This window comes from Megascapheus bottae, chromosome 8 (assembly GCF_031878675.1).
Source record: "Megascapheus bottae isolate mThoBot1 chromosome 8, mThoBot2.hap1, whole genome shotgun sequence".
Classification (NCBI taxonomy): Eukaryota; Metazoa; Chordata; class Mammalia; order Rodentia; family Geomyidae; genus Megascapheus; species Megascapheus bottae.
This window is the reverse complement of record NC_143516.1, coordinates 11,839,431-11,850,706: the sequence shown is the minus strand read 5'-3', so window position 1 is coordinate 11,850,706 and position 11,276 is coordinate 11,839,431.

Below are 11,276 nucleotides of genomic sequence, written 5' to 3'. Positions count from 1 at the left end.
TGATGCGCTATTGGAGTCAATTTACTAACATTCTGTTGAGAAGTTTTGCATCTGAGAAATCTGTGTGGATTGTTTCCCTTTCATGTTGTGTCTCTGTCTAGTTTGGGTGTTACACTACAGCGGCCTTGAGTTAGACTGGCTTAGGAAGTATTCCTTCTATTTGCATTTCTCCTTGCCTCTCTATACTTAGTTTCACATGAGTCTCAAGAAGGCCAGTAATGTCAAACTCATATATGGTGTGATGTGTGGATGTTGCATTGTGTTTTCTATAGGGGCACAATGACCACAACTAACTTTTAATCATTTTGTAGCCTTAGGTTTTGATACTATGGCTTCTTTTTTATAAAGCTTCTATTCCAGGCACAGATGTCCCACTAGCCACAATCATATAAAGAAACATTTTCTGAAAGTTATCTTTGCTGTATAAATGACCATACACTGTCAATAAATGTCTTTCTATTTGTCTGACATGATTGTAAAGCAAGCAGTGAAGCTTTCAGAAAATGTCCCTTAAGAGAATAATTCTGGACTGAAGAGATATCGCCTTGAAAATAAGCAGCCTTTTATAAGGAAAATTCCTATCGATAAAACTGCTTTCAAAATATTTTGCAACAAAATAAAAAGAACTTCTGCAAAAACAAAACAAAAATGTCTCTAATTCTATAGCCAGTGTCATCACACTGTATGTGATAAACATCCTTTTGTGCAAAAGTGAGAACCTTAAGCAAGGGCGGCATTTATGAGCTATGAGTGATATTGTGGTCGATTGAAGGGAAACAGCAGTCATAGACTGCAATCCAATTTTTCTTCTGTCTAGAAAAATCAATGCACCACAAGCATCTAATAAATTGGTCAATTATATATAGATGCCAGGCTCTACAAAAAGATGTGATATTCGGGTTTGCAAATCAGTGCTGTCTCACTGAGGTTTTATGACAATGAGTTCCACTAATTAGAATGTCAGTATAAAACATGGCCTTTCATTCAAATAGCTGGTTCAGACTTGCCCTCTGTAATGATGGAATGTAATAATTAGATAGCAAGGAGAGCCCACAGGTTTACAGACAACAACCAGAAGCAGACTGCTCCAAGGCAATTAAACAGCTGGTGAAGCACAGCCAAGGTGGTCTTAGGTTCAGCTCCGCACTGCAAACACTGGAGCCCCGCCAGGGCATGTTTCCATGACAGCAAGGAAGACATGGCCTGCCCAGGATTCATCTTCCCCTGGCAGGTAGAGTTAGGGTTTCTCTGAAGAGGAAATAGACGATAAAAATATAGGTAAAAATTTACCTCAAGATTAATACTTTAGACTCTATAATCTCTATATTTTTATTTAACCAAGTATTTTATATTATTAATTTTAACATTAATATTAAATTTTAATACTAATAACTGGTTAATATTTTACATTTCTTCTTTTCCTCCTCCCCCTCCTTCTCCTTTTCGATACACTCTCAGTCCCAGTGTCCCTAATTCTTAAAATTTGGGATCATTATTTATGTATTTACTGGCAGTACTGGGCTTTGAACTCAGGCAGGTACTCTACCACCTGAGCCACATTTCCAACCCTTCTTGCCCTGGCCACCTTTGAGACAGGATCTTGCTTTTTCCTGAGCCAGCCTGGATTGAGATCTACGCATTTATTCTCCCCACTGGAGTTGGGATGACAGGTACACAGCACCACATTTGACTTTGTTGAGATAGTTTCATGAGCATTTTTGGAAGCCTGTCCTGCAATTTTCTTCCTGAGTAGCTAGCATTGTATGTAAGATCCACTGGCATCCAGCTTAGAGATAATTTCTAAAGACTTCAAGTTCTTTCTGAGCCTCATTTCCTAGAATACAATTTCACACATGGCAAATTCCATTTTCTCTTCTACAGTGAGACATTTTACTTGACCAGGCCAGACTTCTGAGCAGGGCTGGCTTACTTGTTATTCCCGGGCCACACAATCATCCACATAACTGGACCGGAGTGAAGACAAGCTTTATTAGGGGAGAGAAGTAGATATTTCCACTGTAATGGACCAGATAAAAACCTTCATGTGGAATTCCTCTGTCCCTGTTATTTTTACTCAGTCCTGGCTCTCTGGGCAATGAAAGATATGTCTCTGTCATTGACCTTTTTCTTTTTTCTGCACATTAGTACTCAGTAGTAAGGTTCATGGTGCTAAAGGCTTGAGTCCAAATTGTAGAGTCACAATGGAAATGTTCCAAATTTTGAGGTCCTTCTCAGATTTGTAATTTGTATTCCTAAATCTCAGTGTGGCTATCATGGCATCTCTAAGGTTTGTCTTGATCTGATAGGATTGGTGTTCTTAGGAGTGTTGAAAACAGAGAACACTCCTACATCTTCTTCCTGGGGCATGAAGAAGAGGCCATGTGAGAACATAGGGAAAAGTGACCATCCACAAGCTAAGAAGTCAGATCTTGCCAAACTTGAGTCCACTCAAAACCTTGATCATAGCCTTCCCGCCTCCAGAACCATCCAATCCAGTATGTTTTGTAGTGGCAGCCCAAACCAACTGATACATTTACCTCACCTTCACTAAAGATGGAAACAGCCATCAGACAAGATCTTGCCTTTTCTACCCACACAACCCATGAACATCAACCTAACATGTTGGAGAGACAGTGTTTTCCCATTCATATGCATGTATCTTGGAAAGCCTGAAATCAAAGCATTTTCAGAGTCACTTCTGGGGACTAACTGCCTGTGTGTTTGTTAGCTCATGTGACTGAGGCTGCTCAAACTTCAGGACATGATTGTTGGACAGATCAAACATAGTCATAACATCTTACAGCTGGAGCACAGATGACAGTGGCTTCTGCCAAAGTTAGACAACCTGATTATGGTCAGGAAGAAACCACAGGGATTCAACATTTCAATCTCTCTGTTTCTCCTGTGCAACCTTTGGCAACAAAATAGAGACATTCTTTTTGGCCTCTTTACCAAAAACAAGGCCCTTGGTTGTTACCAACCTCCCTCTCATTTCTCCATCTGCCACCTGTCCTAAGTTGCTGCTTCTATTGGGCACAGCTCTATGAGAATATTTGCAAGTAGCATGGAGGGAGAGGAATTGGTATACATTGGGCTGGTGAGACTTGTTCATTCTCATAGTTATCAATGGCACAATGAATTCACTCTCACTTGAGTGACCTCATTATTTCTGCTTACCGCTAAGTCATTTCTTCCTCCTGTTCTCTTTCCACATTTTCATCCTTTTGCATGGAACATTCTCTGAAAGATTTTTGGCCCTGAATATGTTCTGTGCTTATTAGGTGTTGCTTAGGCCATACATACTTGTATTAATAAACTGTCAGTGTGGGTTCTGATTTAGCTATTTATTCTCTAGGGAGTTTTGAAGTTCATCCTTCATGACCTGTCAATTGGTAAGTGAACAAGAACAATGAAAAATACCAGGCATAGTAGCTCACGCCTGTAATCCTAGCTACTCAGGAGGCTGAGATCTGAGGATCACCTTTCAAAGCCAGCCTGGACACTAAAGTCCATGAGACTCTTTTATCTCCAATTAACTACCAGAAACCTGGAAGTGACACTGTGGTTCAAGGGGTAAGGCGGTAGCCTTGAGCTGCAGAGCTCAGGAACAGCGCCCAAGCTCGGAGTTCAAGCCCTATGACTGACAAAAAAAGGAAGAAAGAAAAAAGAACAACACAAATTTTGTTTTGCAGTATATGCTTAGGTGTTTTGGGAATGCAGTGTTATGCGCAGACTCCTTTAACTTGCTCTCTAGTAGTTCAGATATAGTACATACCTCCCTGGCAGCAATGCACTGGTAAACATTTAACAGATGATGCCCCCCAAAAGTGTGGCCAGTTCCCACAGTATAAGTACTCCCACACAGCCTATTTTGAACAACCAATATGGCACCACTGAAAGTGGAACTTGAAAATGGTGTATGTCGTTGGTTCTCTGCTACTGCACAGCATGAAGTAGACACTGTGGGAAAGGGGTTAGGCATTCATCTCTGAACTTGAGCTTGGACATGAACCCTATTTTCAGGGACTCCTTGTTCTTCCATATCAGCCTTTGATATATGCACTGGCTTCCTGACATGGTGATAAGAAAATATAACAAGGATTGATGAATACAGCAACAGTTGAATGTATCCATGTTCCTCTTTCGCTCTCCTAGGCCACACATCTCACCTGTTAACGCTTCACTCTAGATAACCACATAACCACATCTGTATGACCAAGGATGTTTGGTAAACATTCTAATGTTTAATTTTCTGACTCAGTGGAAGAGGAAATGGCGTTGGTGAACTAGTGGTATATTCAATTTGGTTGAGGTTTTAAAAAAAGAAGAAAACACGAGACTTTCCTTTGTCTGCTGAGGTTGAACATGAGCAATGCATTTTCTATATGTCATACAAATCAGAGAGGGACAGTGGCTTCTCACCAGGGAATCTGTGCTTTGTGGTTTCAAGGATTCTTCTAGGCTGTCTGGCCTTATGCCTCTTTCTCTAACATCCCTAAAAGTTCAGTGGGTTGCCTACTTTTCTTTGGGAAACACGTTTTCTGCTCAGTTAAATAAAGTTGAGTTTTGCTTACAGCCCAGGTTCTCAGGTTACACAGCTCAAATCCAAATCCCAGAGGCCTAAGCCACTGGCTTCTCCTTAAGTAAATTTCTCTTCATCACTCAGGTTCGTCATTAAAAGAAAGACAGTGCTTGGCATGAAGCTTAAATGAATGAGTGCCTACCAACCCCTTAGGATTGTCCCTGGCATACACAAGCCCTCAGTAACTGGTAGCTATTATCATCATGCCTGGAACATTTGAGTGAAATATGGCTGACGTCAACCAGTTCCAGATACAAAGGAGAAACAAACAGCCACTAAGCCATTGCTTTTTATGGCACATATTTTACATTTTCTCAGATGTAAGAAACCCCTTCATAGTCTAATAGCTTCCAACTTGGTACAGAGCAGTGAATATGTATTTGATTTTTCCATGGTAATCAGCAGTTTACAAGTTGATCACTCCTTAAACCCAGCATCTGTTAATGTTTAAAGCAATTCATACTTTTCCTTCGAGCACATGATTTTGGACAAAGTCAACAACAAATCAAATGCCAAAATGGGCTCCCTCGCTGGGTTCCCTCGCTGGGCTTCAGAATACAAGCTGGTCTAAAGGAAATCTTTATATGGACTAACACATTTCCAGGCTAACAAGACCTTCCATTGTCCTTTTCAAAAATCCTCTGATATCTGCCTTCACAGACTTGAGAAAGGCCACAGTCATTTCAAAGTCAAACTCTTATATCCTTCTTGGCAAAATGTATTGTTTTGCTTTAGTGTTCTGAAAGTGTTTTTTTGTTTCTTAATGCCTCCAACATTTCTAACACATGGGCAATTTTTAAAACTCTGTCCTTTTGCTTTTAAATTTTCTGTTCCCTTTGGTTCATCAAATTTAGGGAGAAGTAAAACCCTTTGCATTTTTCTAAAACATATTAAGTGTTTCTGTTTTTATGAAACTGGTAAATGGTTTTTCTAGAGATAATTCATTTACTTGTTCAAAAAACATAGAGCGCAGTAAGGCATCAGTGGCTCATGTCTATTATCCTAGCTACTCAAGTGGCTGAGATCTGAGGATGGGGGTTCAGAGCCAGCCTGGGCAGGAAGATCTGTAAGACTCTTATTTTCAGAAACTATTCAGAGAAAGCTGAAAGTGTTGATGCAGCTCAAGTGGTAGAGTATTAGCCTTGAGCAAACAAAGCTTAGGGACAGGGCCCAGGCCCTGAGTTCAAGCCCAGGACTGAAAAAAAAAATAGAATACATTTAGGCATCTGATTCATGCCTGTTATCCTAGCTAATCAAAAGGCTGAGATCTGAAGATTGCAGTTCAAAAGTAGCCTGGGCAGAAAAGTCTTCATAGACTCTTAATTCCAATTAGCAGACGCAAAAGCCAGAAGTAGATGTGACTCTCCGTAATAATAGAGCTAGCAAAAAAACCTAAAGGACAGCACCTAAGCTCTAAATTTAAGACTCAGTAGTACCAGCACACACATACACACAAAAAGGAACCCTTAATTTGTGTGGTGCAAGACCAGATGCCAGGGATACCATGATGACTCAGTCATGGCTAGCCCAATCCTCTAAGAACTTAAAAGTTAAGTAAGAAATACAAAATTAATAATATATTTTTTGCCATTCCTGGGGCTTGAACTCATGGCCTGGGCACTGTCCTTGAGCTTTCTCAAGTCTAGTGCTCTACCACTTGAATCACAGCTCCACTTCCTGCTTTTTCTGTGTATATGATTGATTACCGAGGAATTGGCACCAGGCCTTCATGCATGCTAGGCAAGCACGCTACTGCTAAGTCACACTCCCAGCCCCCAAATTAACAATTTTTAAATGTAGTAAGTAGATATCCAGAAATAATATGGATCTTAAAACACACGGGAATAACTACCTTAAAACATAAGGTATAAACATATAGGACAACAGCAAGTTAAAAGTTCCATTGGAGTGATACTTTATGGGCTTGTCTTGGTCAGCTGCTATTAAAAAAAATACCATATATTGAGCACTTAACCAGCAAGTATTTCTTTATTTCCTTCCTTAACTCTGGAGGCCACAGGTCCAAGGGTGGGGCCAACAGAATCAGGTTCCTGCTGAGGGCCAGTCTGGCTTGTGGATAGGCAGGTACCTTCCAGCTACAGCTTTGAATGGAGAAAGGGAGGGGGCAGAGGCAGGAGAGTGAGAGAGAAAGGCAGAGGAAAGAAAGAGGGAAATGGGAAATGAAAGAGAGAGACACACAGAGAGAAGTGCAGAGGGAAAAGGAGAAAGAGCTGTCCAGAGAGGGGAAAAGGCAGAGAAAGAGAGAAGCAGACAAAAGGAGAAAGAGAGTAAGAAGGAGACAGCGAGGGAAAAGAGGGCAGTGGTCTCTCATCCCCCTAAGAGCACCAGCATCGAGGGAATCTCTGTCTTCATTTCCTTGTCCCATCTCAATCCCATCCCGTTGAGGAGTAGGCTTCAGCAAATGGATTTGGGCATGACATCAATATTGAGATCACAGATATTATTCTTGATTATCTAGCCTTTTTCTTACATGTGAAATAACTAAACTCATGTTAGTCTTTACAGTAGTCTAGTAATAAACCAAATGCATTAAGATAAAATGTTGAAATTCCAGCCCAGTGAAAAATTATTACCTTCAAATCAAGTTCCTTAACTCCCACTGGACATTCCTCTATATAATTTAAACTTGGTCCTGCTGTTGTTCAAGATACTTCTGTGATACGTACTTTTAAAGACTCACATCCACGAGGCACAGTTGCATGTAATCTTGTATTGGTTGTGAAACGCGACATTTTTTCAATGCTAGCATACTAAAATATGGTACACCGAGTCTACCCATGCCAACTTTGCTTGCCACCTTCTCAATGCTATTGTATTATAGTGGTTCCGTGGCTAAGCCCCTACACAGCTCAGTCGCACCCTTGCAAATGCTTCAAAAATCCTTTTCACTCGCATGACTATTGACATTTCATGCCCAGCCACAAACCTCCACGAGCACTCCATGTCTCTCAGTAACCCCAAGTTACCCTGGTAACTTTATCCTTCTCCTCTGTGATAACTATTTTAAATCCTCTCCCTTCTGCTTCAACGGCCTACACAGCCTTTCCCTCCCCACTCTGTGCTGGGACTCGGCCTTATGCCCAGTCACTTGGGAAATGGAGATGAGAAGATCAGTTTGTGGCCAGCCTGAGCAAAAAGTTAGCAAGACCTTATCTCGGGCACCTGAGTAGTGGTTTACACTTGTAATAAATGAGAGGTTTCAATAACAAGACCATGGTTCAAGGCCAACCCTGGACAAGAGTGAATCTCTATCTGAAAAATAGCTAAACCAAACAGGACGAGCAGAACAGCTCGAATGGTAGATCCCTTGCTTAGCAAACATAGACCTTAACTTCAAACCCCAGTACAGGCCCCCCAAACAACCAGACAAGGAACAGTAGAAACAACTCTCACAATGAATGTCAGTGTGAAAAACACAATTTATTTCTCTACAACAGTGTCTCCTACAGTTCTCCTTCATGAAGCACAGAACATTGAATTCCACATTTCTTCGGACTTTTTTCCAGCACTTTCAAACTCAGTGCCTTCACCTACACATTTCCTAGAGTGCTTTGAAGGGCTAGGGGCTCTGTGGGTTGTAATGTGGAAGGAGTACATTATTCTAGCTTCAAAAACTGAAAAGTCCTGATAGAATGACCAGCTCACTAACACACAGTATTTTTGCTGAGAGCTGCTAGAGCATCAAGTTCCAGTGCTATGGTCTGGGTGCTCCTTCCTTCCAAAAGTATTATTGAAGATAATGTTCAGTATCATATGTCAGTATTCAGGGGGTACTTGGGAATGGAGTAGAAGAAGTGAAGATAATAGGAGGTGCTGAACAAGAAGGCCTGAAGGAGGGAACCACAAAACTCTGGGACACGATGTATGGGTTGACTTGCTACATGACCGAAAGCATTCTGCTTGATTTGCATCTTATACTAATGTCGTGCTGTATAGCTCACAGCTACCCACAAAGATGTATTTTTAAATGTACTTTAGAGAAACCTGCTATACAACAAAAAAGAACAATGTGAAAAAGAAATGAGCAGGGCGCCACTGGCTCGCACCTATAACCCTAGCTACTCAGGAGGCTGAGATCTGAGGATGGAGGTTCAAAGCTAGCTTAGGCACGCAAGTCGGTGAGACTCAGTTAACTACCAGAAAACCAGAAGTGGCAGTGTGTTTCAATGTTGTAGAGTGGTAGCCTTTAGCTGAAGAGCTCAGGGGCAGCACCCAGGCCAGACCCACCAAAAAAAAAAAAAAAAAAAAAAAAAGAACACTTTTATGTTCAAAGTAAACATAATGAAACTCTAGGAGGTGAGACCCCATTATTGCGTCAGTGACTTTGTAACCGGTGGAAAGGACTCAGGTTAGCCTTCTGCTCTGTCTAGGCCACTCAGGACTCTGCTGTACTTAGCAGTAGGCTGGCTCCTGCCACAGGCTGAGCAGAGGCTGCCACCCTGCTCTCAGATTTCTATAACTGCAAGCTAAACAAACCCCTATTCTTCCAAAACTGCTTAAGCTGTACTTCTCCAGAATAGCAACGAAATACAGTCAAAGCCATCAAGGCAGCAGGAACTCTACTTAGTCCCAGCAATATCAATCTATTCATCCTTCTCTCCACACCACCTGTCCTACTTGTCAGGAACAATTGAGAAGATAAACTCAAATCTCACATAAGTATTGTCTGATTTTATCCTAACTTATAGGAGAAAATAATGTGGGATTAATAATACTAGTGTTTGTGTAGTCTGATTGAGAAAAAATGATTTCTTGAGAGCTCTCCCATTTTGAGGGTTAGTTAAACAATTTTTATATGTTCAGGATGAGATACTTGTTTTTTTCTCCTGTTTCTCAGTCAGTGTTAATTCTCCTTGTAAGTATACATCTAGGGCTCACTACTTATCTTTATGCTTATATTTTTTCTATCATTTTCTCCAGCTTCCATTGACAGCCCCAGAGGAACTGTTTCCTGAGGTGTAGAATTTTAATCACAGTGTGTGTATGGTCTTTAACATCTGATTGTCATTATGGATAGACATAAATCCTTGGCTCACATGTCTTTTTCATTTGAGTCTCGCAAGCATCTTGAATATGTTCTAGATTTCTTCTAGCATAGAGCATTCCTGTCAAAATATTTGAGGATAATCTGCTTTTATTTCTCTCAGGCTATCATCTGATCTTTTTAAAAAAGTATTATTATTATTATTACTACTACTACTATTACTAGTATTTCACTGGTTTGAAATTAGAGTCACTAATTGGACTTAGAGTCTAACACTTACTTGGTTTGCTTACTAACAGCTGGTACTTTACTGTTTAAGCCATGGCTCTATCTTGGATTTTGCTGGTTAGCTTGGAGATGGAGTTTCTCTGATGTTTTTGTCTGAGCTAGCTTTGAACCACAGTTCTTTGTAACTCAGCCGATAGCTAAGATGCTATCAGCAACCAGTTTAAAAACATAAGTAGTGTTTGAGAATTTATTGCCATAATGGTCACCGCAGGTTGGCGCCACTGTGATTTCATTGTGCCTTGTCAACGTGTACCATTGATTTCATTATTTTTACTTTGAACAAAGTGCTCTTCTTTTTATTCTTTTTTATATTGTTCTTTTTTTGTTGGATGGTAGGTTTCTCTAAAATACATTTAAAAATATATCTCTGTGTACGGATGCCAGCCACACAGCATAATGTTATTATAAGTTGCAAATGAAGTAAGTGGTTTCTGTCGTGGAGCAAGTCAACACATGCCAGAGTTTTGTGCTTCCCCCTGTTGGTTCTATTTCGTTCATTCAGGCTTTCTTACTCAGAGCCTCCTATTTTATTTTTGTCTGCTTTCTGTATTAGCACTTTCTTTCTGATCATTGTTACCTCCTTAATTCTTTGATATTTCATGTGAAATAATTGCACTTTTAAATCTTTAATTTCCTTAAAGATGATCTGTTTTATTCATTGTTATGTTTCTTCTGGCTTAGTGCTTCCTTCCTTCCCCCTTCCTTCCCTTTCTTACCTTTCATTCATTCTATTTGTTTCAGAAAGAATCTTGTTAAGTAGACCAGGGTGACTTTGCCATTCTCCTGCCTCAGCTTCCCAATTGCTGGGTTTACCAGCATGTGCAGCCTTGCAAGGGGTGTATTTATTATACAAATTTTAATTATTTCACTTGTCACATTTCCTCCATCATCCTTCAGGTTTTCTTTGGATCTTTTCCTGCTCTTCTATGCATTTTCCTAATTTATCTTCTTTTTGAAAATGGGGATAATGAAAATACTAAGAAAAAAGCCACTGGATAAGTCCTTTGTCATTCTTAAGTGATAAGCATTGTAGAATTTCAAATTAAATAATAAACTAGTATGTAAAGAGTTTAAGTGTCTTGGACAATGAAACCAGGTCATTTGACAGATTCCCTAGCACTGGCATGAGAGGGAGCCCATGAGTATGCACTGAGGGACCTTTCACAGAGTGAGTGGATGAATGAGTCAGAAGTAATGTGGGAACTCTCCTGCTTTGAAATCTATTTAGTTTGCTTGCATACCCCCAAAATTTATGTGCTGGAACTTTGATTTGCAAGTTCATCAGACTGCAATGAATTCACTGGGCGGAACTTGCATGATGGCACTGGTTGGTTTTTAAGAAGAGGAAGACAGACCTAAGCTACCACATGTGCTCTGTCTCACCAGATGAGGCCCTATGCC